We start from the raw sequence: 15,871 nt of genomic DNA on the forward strand, positions 1-15,871 counted from the left end.
TGGTCAGCCAGTTACTGTCAGTAGGTTTTTCTGTACAAACAGCAGAAGTCTAAAGGTCATAAGAAAATATTTTTTAAAAGAGGTATTCTGCAGTGATCAAAGAGTACTTTAAAAGCATCTTTGCCTATTGGGGGGGGGGGGGGAAGGGGTGTTTTTTGTTTTGCTTTTTTCTGGTTGGTTGGTTTTGTTGGTTGGTTGGTTTGTTGTTTTTTGGTTTTGTTTTGGTTTTTTTTTAATAATAGCAGAATTACACTGACTTTAACTCTGAACACGGCTCCTGAGTTTACTTATATCTTACTGTATATAGCACAAGTTACTTTCTTGAAAACTTTCTTGAAAAGGGTTCCAGATCTGTTCAGATACTCAGGTAACACACATCTGAAAGCAATAGGTACATGTCTGTTTCCTATGTTATCAGTACAAACTCTCAGTAAGAGAACGAACAGCAAGGACCGAATAAATAGGGCAAGTATCCCACTAAATCAAGCAGCCAAAAATAGGAAGAGAAAGCAGTTTGTGCTTAGTGAGTCTTCCCTCTTGAGAAAAACCTGAATTGGGGCTTCCCTGACTCCTGAGATATTGCATCTAAATCCACAGGGATAGAAGGCACTGCCCACTGGTCTTTGCTATCCTTAAGTTATTTGATCAAGTCCTGAAACATACCTGCTGATGTTAGGAAATTATTTGGATGGCTTTAAACAATTGTGGAGCTAGACAGACTGAGAACTAAAAATTGTACCCTGATGGTCCCTCTATATCTGCTGAATAAAGTAGAAACTCAGTGCAGCAGAGAAGCCATCCCAGCATCTTTAATGACAGCTTTGGGTTATTCATCACTAACACAAGCATCAAATGTAAAATTGCCGATTAGAAGTGAAGTCCTATCACCTTCTGGGTTTCAATTTTGGTGCTGTCAAGAACAGAGCTTTCTATTGTCTGAACAAAAAGGATAGCTTACAATACAAGCTGTAAGATTTCACATCACTGTCATATGGAATGAATTTACAGGGAACCATTTCTGGACTGCAGTATATTGCTAGGAAGTTGCCAGAAAACAAAATATTCCTACTTTTTTCTTTTATGTTTATCTAACCTGATTTTTCTTTCCATGTTCCTGTTCATCAGATGCAATGGTTTGTCCATCTTATTTTGTACTATAGTATTTTGACAGATCTAAAGGGTTTTGATAGTCAGCCAATAACTAGGTTTGCTAGTTTTCAACTACAAAAAACAACCCCAACTTTTCTTATAACTTGCCTATTTTTCTCCTATTTCTTTTATTTGCCAAGCATAAAACAAAGACCAAAACTAGATGAAGATAATTTTCACAGTTCCCTCCAACAGAGCAATAACAAGTCATGATGCTTTCTCCGAGTTCTTAAATACCCAGAGCACAGGATTTGTGTTTTTTTGTTGTTATTGTTTGGGTTTTTTTAAAAGCAAGAAATATAATCCAGAGGATCCATTTGAACAAACATGTTTTCAAAACTGAAACAGTTATTGTAAGGTCACTTGCAGAGAATCCTGATGAAAGATCATAAAGAACTGAAGTACTTAGCTTTACAGAGCATAGGACCAGGGAAACTAGATGCAATGATTACAGATTTCTTGACTGATATCTAGGCCAGGAAGAGAAAATTTGAATGTACTAATTTGACTGCTATTCCTGCAACAGAACAACCATATGATGACGCTTATTAAGCAGCAAAGTCTGCCTATACAAACTGAAGGACAACATTTATAATACCTGAAGTAATAAGTAGAGGACAGGGGAAATCTCTTGCTATTCATTTTTAAGCTAATTGGCAGGGATGAGCTTTACTAGAAACTTTTTTGCAGTAACAGGTATGGTTTAGTACATAATTTATTATGATGCAAGGAAATGCACATCTAAGTTTACAGCAAGAATTAGGTTCAATATTATTGGATAATTAATGCGACATTGACAAAGTAGCTTGTTGTATGCATGCATACATACATTACTTAGCAAAAATGAAATATATTTGTCCTCTCCTGATAACCAGCTGTGCAATAAATCACAGGAGCGATTTGTATAATTCTGTGAACTAGAAGTTAAGGACTGACAGCATTAAATCAGGTAATTTCTAGCTTCCAGTAGCCATGCAATTTTTCTGAACTGGCCGTGACCCCTGTTGCGGGTTAACCGTGGTAGGCAGCTAAGCAATACACAGTTGCTCACTCACTGCCTGGCAGGAGAGGGGAGAAAATCTGGAGGCCGTAAGTGAGAAAACTTTTAGGTTGAGATAAAGATACCTTAATAAGTAAAAGAGAAAGAGACAATAAAACAAAAGCAAATGATGCAAAAGGCAATCGCTCACCACCAGCTAACTGCTGCCTGGCCAGTCCCTGAACAACAGCAAACCCTGGCCAACTCCTCACCCCAACCCCAGTTTTCGTGCTGAGCATGATGTGATATTGTATGGCATATCCCTTCAGCCACCTTGGGTCAGCTCTCCTGGCTGTGCCCTCTCCCAGCCTCTTGTCCACCCCTCCCTTGACGCTGCGTAAACACTGTTCAGCAATAGCTAAAGCATTGATGTGTTATCAACACATTTGTGGTCACAAATCCAAAACATAGCACCATACAGGCTACTGTAAAGAAAATTAACTCTATCCCAGCCAAAACCAGTACAACCCCACAGACATACGTGACAGCAACACCTATCAAGCAAGGTGCTTTGTGTTCTGAAATCTGAATAAGCAAAGACCTCCCAGAATAGAAGAGAGACAGCCTCAAGAAAATCAGCCTCTATCTAACTGAAGAATTTTGGCTGAATCCTTATATACTAATCTGCTCCCACTAAGGTCCCACACATGCCTGCAATGTCAGATTTTGGGTGGGTTTTTTTTTTTTGTGGGTTTTTTGTTTTGTTTTATTTTTTTAGTAGGGGAGAAATAACACTTTGTAGTCCAAAAAAAGAAAACATTATTTGGCATTGTTTTTTCCAAAATGTTGCCTGCTACGTAAAAAGCTCATCAATATGAGACCTTTCTATTTGAAGTCAGGTCTCTTAAGATGACTGTCATTCATGGACACATACTCAAATCCTCAAAAAAAAGGGAAGAACACCTTTATTTTCACTGCTGAGTTATTAAAGAGAGGGAAAACTTGTACCAATTGAGGTCATAAGTATTTTGAAGTATTTGGACAAATGAAACTGCTCCTAACTTATTATTTTTCAGGAAGTTAATTGCAAGAGCAAAAGCAGGTATTTGTTCACTTGAAGTGACACAGTAAGATGAGGGGAACAGAAGCTGTAGCGAAAAATGTTTGCCAGTATTCTTTAATTGCCTGTATGGGAAGTCATTTTCTAACTTAAGAGGAGCTCTGTAGAAGACATGTCCAGGAAGGGGCTGAATCTAGTCTATGAAATTTGTTTAGCCACTGCTTCATAAACAGTCAAAAGTCCAAGCAGGGTGGTTTCTTGGGTAATCATTTCCACCAGTTAGGTAGCTGGGACACTACCTTCTAGACAAGTGCTCATAATGGCTGTTCTCTGTCACTCAGGTTCAGCCTCCTCCTAAAAGTGAGTCCTGCCTTACTGAAGAAACATCTTATTTTTAATTCTGAAAGATATCAAAGATAGCAAATAGGGGGGAAAAAATGTATGAACTAACAAAAGCATGATTCTGACCTATTTCTTTGATATATGTGCGGTAGCAGTCTTCTATCGAGTCTTTGGGGTACCATCCTGAAAATATCATATTTCTATAAAATACTTTGAATCAAGATTCTTATCTAAACCTACAGGAAGATAAAATTTCATTTTAGAAACCTGAATTTAAATACTTATTGTGTAGAATTCTGCAAGACAATAACTCAATATTGTCTAGAGCATTTGCTTTTCTTTTTTTTTTTTTTTAAAAAAAAGCAAATTACATAAAAACACTGCTTGCTTTCTGTAACTTACAGATTACTGTTTTCAGTAGGTTGCCTTTTAGCATCAAAGTCTCTGCCAAACTGAAAAAGTAGCAAGGTGCTGGAGTCTTACAAAGTTTAAAAAAAAAAAAAAAAAAAAAAAAAGACAAAAACATTTGCTAGGGAACAAAACAAGCTGCAGCAGTTCAAGAGGGTAAAAGCAGGTAAATCTGTCTGGGAAGGACACTACCAGAACACAGTTTCTGCCCCTCTTTAGAGCAGGGTGGCTCTTCAGCCTGGTCACCAGAATCACTTCTCAACCATTACAGATGCTCTATGTGCGAGGCCCATACGTTAGACCATTAGGATAAGAATAAATGAAGGCTGGAAAATATCAGTGAACTACTATACCAAGCTATATTGTTTTGCTTTGAGCGAGAAAGTCTGTTCATAAGAAAGCAAAAGTTTTAGAGTGTTTGTGGTTGCTGTGCTCCACTCGACTTCAGCTCTGCTGTAGACAAACACATACTATCCAGAGGGTATACTTTTTTTTTTTTTACCCCTCGGTATAACCTTTTTCACAGAGCTAAGTTTATCACATGTTGTACTTTCTTAAACTAACATAAAAAAAACCACTGAAACCTCAAGTTTTGTTTCTGGTCCCATGTGCCCGAACACAGGAAACCCAAGGTTTGGAGCCAAACAGGAAGCAGCGCTTTGTACAACACAGAGCCGCGCGACTTCACACACCCTTGCGCCATGGATAATTAAGTAGCTGGCAGTAATTGAAAATATCCCTGCTTCTTTCACAGTAAGTACCTTGTATTACTGGTTGATGTATTGTAGCTACTGACACATGACAGAATAATTTGTCTTTTATTCAACTCCAACACTGAATTATTGGAAGTTGGAGTTGTCTGTGGCCTAGAGGGAGACATTGTGCCAGAGTTTCATTTGCTGTTATTGAAGGCAAGAGGTTTATAAAAGTTAATGAAATACAGCTAGCAAAGAGGGTCTGAATCTCAGAAGCAGCAGCATACAGATGCCTATTGTTATTACACAGAGCAGCAAAAACGTACCAGTCTTTGCAAGCTATGATATCACAGAAAATATTTAACATTTTCATTGGAACTGCTACTTTTCTATCATTTGACTAACTGCAATAGCTGTTACATTTCCTTTGTTTTTTTTTTAAGTCATGTATAACAATCTTCTAGAACAAACAGACACTGAGATGAAGACAGACAGAAGTTATTCAATATTTTCATGCCTTAAGAGACTGTCTCAAGCAGTCCACAACTACAATTAGTACACTTCAAAATCATTAACTGAAGATGTGTCCTGCACTATCCAGTTGTTATGGAGATGGTCTTTACCTAATAAGCCAGTTGCATATGGACTCTGACTACAAAAAGTGAAAATCATTTCTGGAAAAAAACTTTTTGACAGTTAAAAATTTAATCCTATGTAAGGCATCAAAACTCATATAATCCTAGTATAAGATGAAAAGCATTTTGACAGAAAAAAAATAACATTACTTTAGAGCTCTGTAACAGTTGAGCCATCACTAAAGGACTTAACACCTGTTTACATAGCTTGGTTGTGGGGGTTTAAAATAAATCTCACTAATACTTTGAGAAAAATCATGATGCTGTTTGCTTTCTGGGATATAGAAAGAGATTAAAATGTCAAGAAAAGCATCAAGCTTTCTAAGATGCACTGTTTACTGATAATGGCTAAATAACTTTCCCTCATTACTAAGGAAAATGATTCTGTAGCAAGATATCCATGGATATCTGCATAAGCAAGTCTGATGAACTTTTTTTTTTAAAGCGGTAACATTTTCCACCAGTATAACTTGAGGAAAGGAATTGTTCACACTTTTTTCTTTTAAATGAGACAAAGGAAAAAACATTGACCTTGAATGTCCCTTTTATTACAGCAGCTCCTTTAGCTTTGTCATAAACCTCCAAGGTTACTAGTGCTCTGGAACCAAATTATACTGTACATTGCAGCCAGTGTTATACTGGCTGCTGAACTGTTTTCTGAGCTGGGCATGGAAAGATCAGGCTGGGTTCAAAATAGTTTCTTGATGTCTTTCCTATAAAAGCCTAGAAGCCTGTCTCTATAATACAGAAGCTGCTACTTCCACAACTGAGCAGTGGCTGAAGTTGTCAGGGAAGATCCTTTCCTACAGGGCACAACACTAAACTACTTTTGTCTTCATCTGAAGTCTATCTCCATAAGTCTTCCTCATGCTCTTCCTCTTCTACACTCATCATAGCAGTGCTACTGCTGGAACACCACCTCACCCTTTTACATCCCCTGCAGACAGGGCAGATGATTTTCTAGCACACAGACAAGTTGCATGTTACAGTAACTCTTGCTCTGCTTCCTGATCATCTCAGTGGAACAGATAAATAAATAGAAACAAAAGCATGGAAATAGAGGGGACAGGTGTAAGTAGAGAAGAAAAGTATCCCTGATAGGAGGCCAAAGGGGACAACAGAAGAATAACTGTTAGAAAGAACTAACAGAAGGTGAGAGGAAGGGAGACCCTGCATGTCGGAGGGGAGGGGAAGGAAGTGGCTGAGCAGCACTGCAGGTAAAGCCTTCCTGTTGCTTTTGATTTCTGTTCAGTTATGAGCAAAGCTTCTCTACAGTTAAAAAATGAGATGCCTTAAAGTACTACAGTATAAAGTCTTACCTACATAAGCCCTTGAACTTCTCATTCATCCTTTGGTGACCTCTTAATTCTGCTGCAGTCAGGTACCGCTGTTACAGCATCATCCAGTCAAAAATCTTGACTCTACTTCTCTGCCTGTGTTACCAATACCAACAGTTTGATACTTTCAAATACATTTATGGGTCCATTTTGGTCTTCAGTTTTTCCTTCAGCATTAATAGCAGCAAGATATCAAGCATTATGGGTTTTAACTTGAAGGCTACTGTATGTCATAGTAGGCATACTCTTACCTTTAAAATATTGGAGGCTGCTCCTCACCTGATAACATTAGGCCTTAAGTCAGGATGAAAAGTTTTGTTGCAAAGAAATTCCAAGGCAAAACCTTTTTATAACTTGCAAGATTTGCAACAAGTTAACAGTACATTAAGAGCAGATACAAGTGAAAATCATTCCACTGAAAACTGACTTGACTTAGGAGCAAATAAAATTTGAAGAATAACTTTACTTAGAATTTGATGTTCTATGAACTATTTTCATCCTTAGTTACGCTGCACTGCAGATTCCCTTGGTACATAGCAGCTACCCTTTCCTCTGTTAAAATGTCATCCTTTTCCCTCCAAGTAAAACAGACTTTTTTTTTTTGCTTCTACCATCCCAGTTTTGGCTTACTTGTTCCAAATTGTCTAGGTTGTCCTTTCCCACATTTTCCCAATTTATTCTATCCACGGAACAAAACTGCCTTCACATTTTCCAAACGCTACAAAAGAAACTCTGAAATCAAGGGAGACTCCTGTACATTCCTTAGGTGCGGAAGCTTTTGTACACTTCTACAGTATTTTGCTTGCCCTAAATAATACTTTATTAAAAGTTCTGTAGATAAAAACATACTCAAAGCTGATGTGATACTCAATTTTTTTTTCTAAGCCATGTGCACATAAACATTGAAATGCTTTTCAGATTATTGAAAAAATTCTGATAGTTTTCAATGAGCAAAACTCATCTTTCAGAACATTACCATGAAAAAAAAAAAAAAAATCTTCCAGGATTTCCTCCCGCCTTTAGCTTTATTTTATCATTAGGAAAAATATGTTTCTGTAGCAGTCTGTTGAATTTTTTTTTTTTTTGGGAAGGTCCTCCAAAGAAGAATGAGTTAGAAAGCTTAGAATGACCATTTTTAGAATGGTCTCTAGGTTATCCTTGTTTATTGCAAATGCTGGAACAGGTACATCATCTGTTTCATCAGACTAAGGAGTGGAAGTATTTTCCTCCCAGCTCTTCTGCATCAGATGCATGGTCTGAAAGACAAACCCGTGATTCCCTTCTGGAAGGGTTTCCCTTATGGGACAGTTGACTGAGGATTCCTTCAGCTCTTAAGTGCCAGAAACCAATAAATACCTTCTGACTCTCTGCATTGTATACAAGGCTCAGTACTACCTCTTCTAGAAGCACATTGTATAGCCTCACTCTTTCAATTTGAAATGCAATATTTACAGAACTACCATCTTTAGTATTAGATAATTCGAGCAAAGGTACTGACACCAGCCTAGGACTATCAGACAACACACCGCACCCTTTCGCAACATGTAACATACTTCATTTTTCAGGCATCTTAGACATTTAAACATGTGTTCGCCCTTCTTTTATAATTTATTTGCAAAATCTAAAAAAATTATTTATTGGGCAAACTTTGATGTAAATGAGGAACTCATCACACAAACACTTCAGAACAGCTGAGTTGGCAGACAGAACTGACTATCCCACCATTGAGCAGACTTTGCTTCCTGAAGATGAAGCAGCAGAAAGAAAAAAATGTGCAACAAGCACACTTGGAAAAGAAGATTTTGGGAGAAACATAAGCTTCTACCAGCTCCCACCAATAGGACTGCAAAGTAGTCCATACACACTTGCAGAAAAGTCATGAAGGAAACTATTCTCCTTTAAACTTTTCATTAAGTGCTATACCTAGTTTAATTGAAAGCGAGTCTTCTACACTATAACGGACAGGAAATTTTCAGTTACTATAGCTTTTAGACTGCATGTCACAGGAGAGCACTCTTGTGATGGACATTTTGTATGGCATTGTGTGCATTTATTTTTTATATCAAGCCACTGACAAACACCAATGTTTGGTGTGTCTAGCCAAATTCACAAGCTGACAATGAATTATATCTCCCTGCACAACAGAAACAATTGTCATTTTCTGTTCCACTGGGGGAATAAAGGAAAATCTTTAGGTTCAACCTTATTTCAGATGGGAAACACTCAAAGTTATATGATATGCCTTTCTCTGTTACGGGTTTTGTTTAAGCAATGTGGTCAAAGAGGTGTCAGTTCCCATCAGTAGAGTATTTCCTTTCCAGAGAAAAATAACCTGCTGCAGTCCACTTGAACCATCTCCTCTCACAAGGATAAAGGAGGGAGGGGTCAGAAGGAGACAGAAAAGTTTCTTATACCAGCTTTCCCAGACAGACATTTGGAACATATTGTCACCACCCATAAGTGGCTCAGTTCAGTCAATGCTTTATATTCTGGCTCTCAAAATTTTATCCAAACGGGAGAAATACATTTTCTTTAGAGAAAAGTTAATTTTGCTATATTAAACCCAAGGCCTCGTCCCAAGGGTACATAGATCTGAGACAGAACACAGAGCAGGGTTCGTAATAAAATCGGACCATGGGAAAACCGAGCTGCTTTCAGTGAGACCTGTTGAATTGGAGAGGCTGGGAGCCTGAGCAGCCCAAATCTTAAAGGGTCCTCCCCAGCATCTTTTGATTTGATTTACAAGTCTGACTTGACAATTCCCTGACATGTATTTACAAAGAAGGCAGTAAGCCTTCATGGCGTGTGAAATGGCATTACGAAAACCAGGGCCCAAACGCTCCAAGGCTCCAAGACAGTGGTTTGTTGACATAAAAGGAAGTTTCTTGTGCTGAAAGCTTTAAAAGCTTGCTCTAAATTTTTGCGTTAATACCTTCCCCACCACCGTACACACTTCAGTAAGTCAGCCTGCTACAGTTACAATGTACTTTATATACTGCAACATCAACTTTTTTGGAAAGAAAAATAGTTGCACAATCATCATGCAAAATACTATGTCTCCCGCACTACCAAGTGGTGACACTTCCAACCGAGATAAACCCTCACCCTCCCCATTCCTTCTACGTGCAGAGCCTCGTACCTATTATGCAAGGGCACCTGGGAAGATGGGGTGGTCACAGAGGAGATGCGCCGGGCAGGAACTTGCCGCCATTCCCCATTATCCCTTAAGTCACCGCGTTCTGCTGTGAGCGGTGAGGAGGAACGGGAATCCCCCACAGTATGCATCCTGCCTGCCTGTCGGGCCTGCCTCAGGGAAGGGGGGGTGCAGTTCCAGTCACCTCTCTCTCAGACTCCCTCGTACTCCTCGACCTACTCACCTCCTCCCGGATTCCTGTCACGAAGCGGAGGAGCTCCTCTGCCCGCGCGCGCCTCCCACAGGTGCGCTCACTGCTGCCGTCCGCCGCTCCCGGTCCCGCCCAGGTCTCCTCAGCCCAGGAGGGAGCGGCGGGCGCCGCCCTCCTCAGGCTTCCCCCGGCTCAGGCACCCCGCTGGAGCCCTCTGTCGTCCATCGTGCTGCCACCGGAGCCGCTCGCCTCGGGGACCGAGCGCCAGCGCCGGTCACACCCGCCCTCAAATCTCCCGCCGCCGCTGCCGGCCCCGCCCAGGTCTCCTCAGCCGCTGCCGCGGGGGCTGCCGGGCGGCCTCTCCGCTCCCCTCACGTTTTCCCGCCTCGGGACCCCCCCCCTCACGATCGTGCCCGCGCCGGAGCGGCTCACCTCGGCCATGAGTCACGCTACAGGTAAAAAGATAAGCAAAACCTTTTGACTCTGAAACGGTAAAGCTGCAGCCATAACTTCTGAACATACAGCAGGGCGGCGCGCTTACTTTTAAGAACGAACTTTTTGCCAACTGAGAAGGGCAACGACCTGCTAAAAGAAGCAACATGGGGCTAGGTCAAAAATTAATGGGAGTTGTTTTGGAAAGGAGAACAATTATGAAACAGAAACAGCAGCAATGATAGGGACACGGAGTGACTTGGGGGAACTGTTTAGCCTGGTACCTGAATCAAACTCCTGATGACCTGTACCTGTCTGCCAGTACCTGTTTTTCTTCTGCACAATCTTGGCTATCTACACCCAACTCTTAATATGCTTCTTATTCTGAAAAGCAGCATCAGGATTTACATTTACTGTTGTCCTCAGAAGACCAAAGTGACTTTCATCGTTCCCTAGCTCCTTTAGGAAGTGTTGGGATGTGCTCATTTTATGAAGATTTTATATAAAGAAGTACACTTTCTCCTCCAATGGGACAGGTAGGGTTTTTTTACCTAACTTTTCCACTGATACCTCTCTCTGAAATGTTTTATTCTAGAAACATCGTATTCCAGGTGGCACTGAATTTTGGGGAGGCAAGTTTTCTGTCACTCTGAAAACTTTCTCATGGTTCCTTGCCAGCACCCAGCTTCTGAAAACCAGGCATTTCTCTATCGCCTTTCTTGGTCATACCCACCTTCACGCTTGAATTTGTCAGAGTGTGGTACATACTTGGGTATGGAGGCTGCTCCTCACCTGATAACATTAGGCCTTAAGTCAGGATGAAAACTTCTGTTCCAAGGAACTTCGAAGGCAAAAGCTTTTTGTAACTTGCAAGATTTGCAACAAGTTAACAGTACATTAAGAGCAGATACAAGTGAAAATCATTCCACTGAAAACTGACTTGACTTAGGAGCAAATAAAATTTGAAGAATAACTTTACTTAGAATTTGATGTTCTATGAACTATTTTCATCCTTAGTTACACTGCACTGCAGATTCCCTTGGTACACAGCAGCTACTCTTTCCTCTGTTAAATGTCATCCTTTTCCCTCCAAGTAAAACAGATTTATTTTTTTTTTTTTTTTGTGAGAATAAGCAGTCTTGGACCCTTGCAGTCACGTCACCAAGAGTTAACAATGTATATTAAGCACGGTGGTTAGAATAGTTTTGTTAGCGTGTCAGCTTATAAAAGACTAAATGCTATATAAATCCATGGAAATGATTGTGTTAAACGTTTTAACACCCTATATACTCCATTTTCACTGTATCAGAGAGTGCCGCATGCATGTTTGCCATACGAATAGGAGTTCTGCCTGAAGACGCTTGCTAGTTCTGCACCGGTGGAGAAACGTGCTCAGCGAGCCAAACAGGTTTCTGAAAAAAATGCTTCTCCTTCAAGTTTAAAGCGTTTTCTTTTTCATTCTTGTTCATGCCTCAGTCCTTTGACATACCATCTCTATAAACTATAGAATCAGACCATGGGGAAACCGAGCTGCTTTCAGTGAGACCTGTTGAATTGGAGAGGCTTGGAGCCTGAGCAGCCCAAATCTTAAAGGGTCCTCCCCAGCATCTTTTGATTTGATTTACAAGTCTGACTTGACAATTCCCTGACATGTATTTACAAAGAAGGCAGTAAGCCTTCATGGCGTGTGAAATGGCATTACGAAAACCAGGGCCCAAACGCTCCAAGGCTCCAAGACAGTGGTTTGTTGACATAAAAGGAAGTTTCTTGTGCTGAAAGCTTTAAAAGCTTGCTCTAAATTTTTGCGTTAATTCCTTCCCCACCACCGTACACACTTCAGTAAGTCAGCCTGCTACAGTTACAATGTACTTTATATACTGCAACATCAACTTTTTTGGAAAGAAAAATAGTTGCACAACCATCATGCAAAATACTATGTCTTCCTCACTACCAATACCAAATCCCATTTTGTCTGTGTTTACGGAGGCTAGTTTTCATTTCCTTTTTTCCTCATTATTTGTAGTGACGGCATTTGACAAAATTCTTAACACACTGGCTTGAGGCAACATTAAAAAAAAAAGTCTTCCTAAGCAGACATTTGTATGCCAGTTTCCAGAAAACACAGAACCTCCTGCAGGTAACTTATAAATATTAGCCTTAATGACAGAGAGCTATGTACCTAAGAGGAAGGGATGGGCAAAAAGTAGATATGATGTTACTCAGTTGAGACAGATGCAGTCTGGTGGTTTCTACGCTGGTAAAACGAAAGGGCATTTTACACAGAGTAATTGAGAACTCAGCTCCAAAAGTAATCAAGACAGCTCAAAGCTGCTTCAGAAGTATCTGAAATAGCGGGAAGAGCTTAAAAGCAATGTATCTAAGAGGTCAATAGTTATTTTTCTTTATGGAAGTGGTTTGGACACAGCGCGTAGGCCAACTTAGCCTCGGTGACACTTCCAACCGAGATGAACCCTCACCCTCCTCATTCCTTCTACGTGCAGAGCCTCGTACCTGTTATGCAAGGGCACCTGGGAAGATGGGGTGGTCACAGAGGAGATGCGCCGGGCAGGAACTTGCCGCCATTCCCCATTATCCCTTAAGTCACCGCGTTCTGCTGTGAGCGGTGAGGAGGAACGGGAATCCCCCACAGTATGCATCCTGCCTGCCTGTCGGGCCTGCCTCAGGGAAGGGGGGGTGCAGTTCCAGTCACCTCTCTCTCAGACTCCCTCGTACTCCTCGACCTACTCACCTCCTCCCGGATTCCTGTCACGAAGCGGAGGAGCTCCTCTGCCCGCGCGCGCCTCCCACAGGTGCGCTCACTGCTGCCGTCCGCCGCTCCCGGTCCCGCCCAGGTCTCCTCAGCCCAGGAGGGAGCGGCGGGCGCCGCCCTCCTCAGGCTTCCCCCGGCTCAGGCACCCCGCTGGAGCCCTCTGTCGTCCATCGTGCTGCCACCGGAGCCGCTCGCCTCGGGGACCGAGCGCCAGCGCCGGTCACACCCGCCCTCAAATCTCCCGCCGCCGCTGCCGGCCCCGCCCAGGTCTCCTCAGCCGCTGCCGCGGGGGCTGCCGGGCGGCCTCTCCGCTCCCCTCACGTTTTCCCGCCTCGGGACCCCCCCCCTCACGATCGTGCCCGCGCCGGAGCGGCTCACCTCGGCCATGAGTCACGCTACAGGTAAAAAGATAAGCAAAACCTTTTGACTCTGAAACGGTAAAGCTGCAGCCATAACTTCTGAACATACAGCAGGGCGGCGCGCTTACTTTTAAGAACGAACTTTTTGCCAACTGAGAAGGGCAACGACCTGCTAAAAGAAGCAACATGGGGCTAGGTCAAAAATTAATGGGAGTTGTTTTGGAAAGGAGAGCAATTATGAAACAGAAACAGCAGCAATGATAGGGACACGGAGTGACTTGGGGGAACTGTTTAGCCTGGTACCTGAATCAAACTCCTGATGACCTGTACCTGTCTGCCAGTACCTGTTTTTCTTCTGCACAATCTTGGCTATCTACACCCAACTCTTAATATGCTTCTTATTCTGAAAAGCAGCATCAGGATTTACATTTACTGTTGTCCTCAGAAGACCAAAGTGACTTTCATCGTTCCCTAGCTCCTTTAGGAAGTGTTGGGATGTGCTCATTTTATGAAGATTTTATATAAAGAAGTACACTTTCTCCTCCAATGGGACAGGTAGGGTTTTTTTACCTAACTTTTCCACTGATACCTCTCTCTGAAATGTTTTATTCTAGAAACATTGTATTCCAGGTGGCACTGAATTTTGGGGAGGCAAGTTTTCTGTCACTCTGAAAACTTTCTCATGGTTCCTTGCCAGCACCCAGCTTCTGAAAACCAGGCATTTCTCTATCGCCTTTCTTGGTCATACCCACCTTCACGCTTGAATTTGTCAGAGTGTGGTACATACTTGGGTAGCTGACTTTGCTCAGGCACCTACATCCCAAACACCACAAGCATCTTTATGGACTTGTGTAAAGACACTGAACTGAGCAGAACTCGAGAGCAGGATCCATTTTGAGAAAACCCCAAAATGACTCAGCTGTCAGGGCCTGGCATCTCAAGCTGAGAGAACAGGTTTGCCAGAAAGGTGCCTCATGTCAGCCCGCCGTTTCCCTTTACTGATGACAATGGCCATTTTTATCCTTGACTTTTGTTGTACCTAGGGTTTTTATAAATTTGCCCTGTGTGGAATACAAATTTTTTTTTCAAGCATTCTGTCTTTGTGACTTATCTGATGTGGTATGCACGCTGACACTGGCTGAGTCTTTGAGATCTTAATTTTATATCATAGGCAATATCACCTTTCAAACCGTTTCAGCTTTATTCAATCCCACCTATATATTTAAAATAATATTCCCTACATCATTATGTCATAATGTCATTAGTAATAACAATATTTTAGTCTTACCATCTGTAAACTTACCCATATAACCTGGAAATAGCAATCATCTCTAATTGAAGTGTGGTAAGTGGTGACTGATTGCAGAGGGATCGATAATCCACTCCAAGAAAAACGAAAAGTCTTCATGCAGCAAAAAGCCTCATAGCTTTAATAGAAAAAAATTGCGTGATTTAATAGTGTTTTGCACCCTGCAAAATTTGGCGTGTTTTGTACTCTCTGTTGTGCAGTGCTTTGCACATTGAGGAAAAGCAAAATTATTACCTGTTTCCATAAGTTCTGTCTTGAAAATCAGTAATAGAAAGACTAAGCAGGATTAAATAGGCCAAAATAAACCCAACAAAACTTTGTTATGTGAAGGTGAGAAAAATTAGACCCAGTTTCCAGTTTTGGAGCAAAGATTTACCAAACTTTCAATCAATGCTTTTCACGGCCATTACTAGCATAGTTTTTATTAACATCTTTAAGATTACTTTTCCTCAAAAGGACCATCCCATGTCTTTGGAGATAAAACTGATGGGATTAAGAATAAATCCACTACTGTGAATAATGCATCATATGAGTTATATCGGTTGAGTCTGAGTAACCTCTCTGTTAGAGGTAAATTTAGCACAGGAAATACTGCTTACCCACCTTGCAGAATCAAGTTCAGTTACATTAAATTTAATGTGTTACAGCAGAAAACATCAGGCATGGCTTTTTCCAGTGAAACACGAAAAACAAGATTGCAAGCTATGAATGTTTCACGTAAGTCAAGTTAATTCTAGCATTAAGAACTAGCTTTTTGTCGGTATGATGTACAATAGTTAGATTTCAGCCTGCACCACATTGGGTATTCATATATGCCAGGAAACACTCCATTAGTCAGCTCCCAGTAGGCCTCTTGCTTATTCCTGTGTTATAGTATTTTTAGCAGCATATTTCTAAGTACAGTTTTCTCTCGGCCTTCGGAACATCACAATTTACAAGCAAAGCAGGATTTTAGGGGTTAAAAATAATTGGAGGGAAAGGTATACCAATTGTAATTGTTTAAGGTGAAACAAATCCACATTTATCATATGTTGGTGCTGAAACTTTATTTA

The 15,871-nt window shown here is 41.2% G+C and overlaps 1 protein-coding gene across 1 annotated transcript in view; it reads left to right on the forward strand.

Moving 5' to 3' along the window:
* Window positions 1–4,594: 4,594 nt before the first annotated feature.
* NDST4 (N-deacetylase and N-sulfotransferase 4) overlaps window positions 4,595–15,871 on the forward strand; it is a 153,401-nt gene continuing 142,124 nt past the window's right edge. The window contains exon 1 of the mRNA XM_009472365.2: window positions 4,595–4,691. The gene's annotated coding sequence lies outside the window, so the exon portion shown is untranslated. The remainder of the gene's footprint in view (window positions 4,692–15,871) is intronic.

Source organism: Nipponia nippon, unplaced genomic scaffold, assembly GCF_047370975.1.
Source record: "Nipponia nippon isolate SJK-2023a ecotype South Korea unplaced genomic scaffold, ASM4737097v1 scaffold_6, whole genome shotgun sequence".
NCBI lineage: Eukaryota > Metazoa > Chordata > Aves > Pelecaniformes > Threskiornithidae > Nipponia > Nipponia nippon.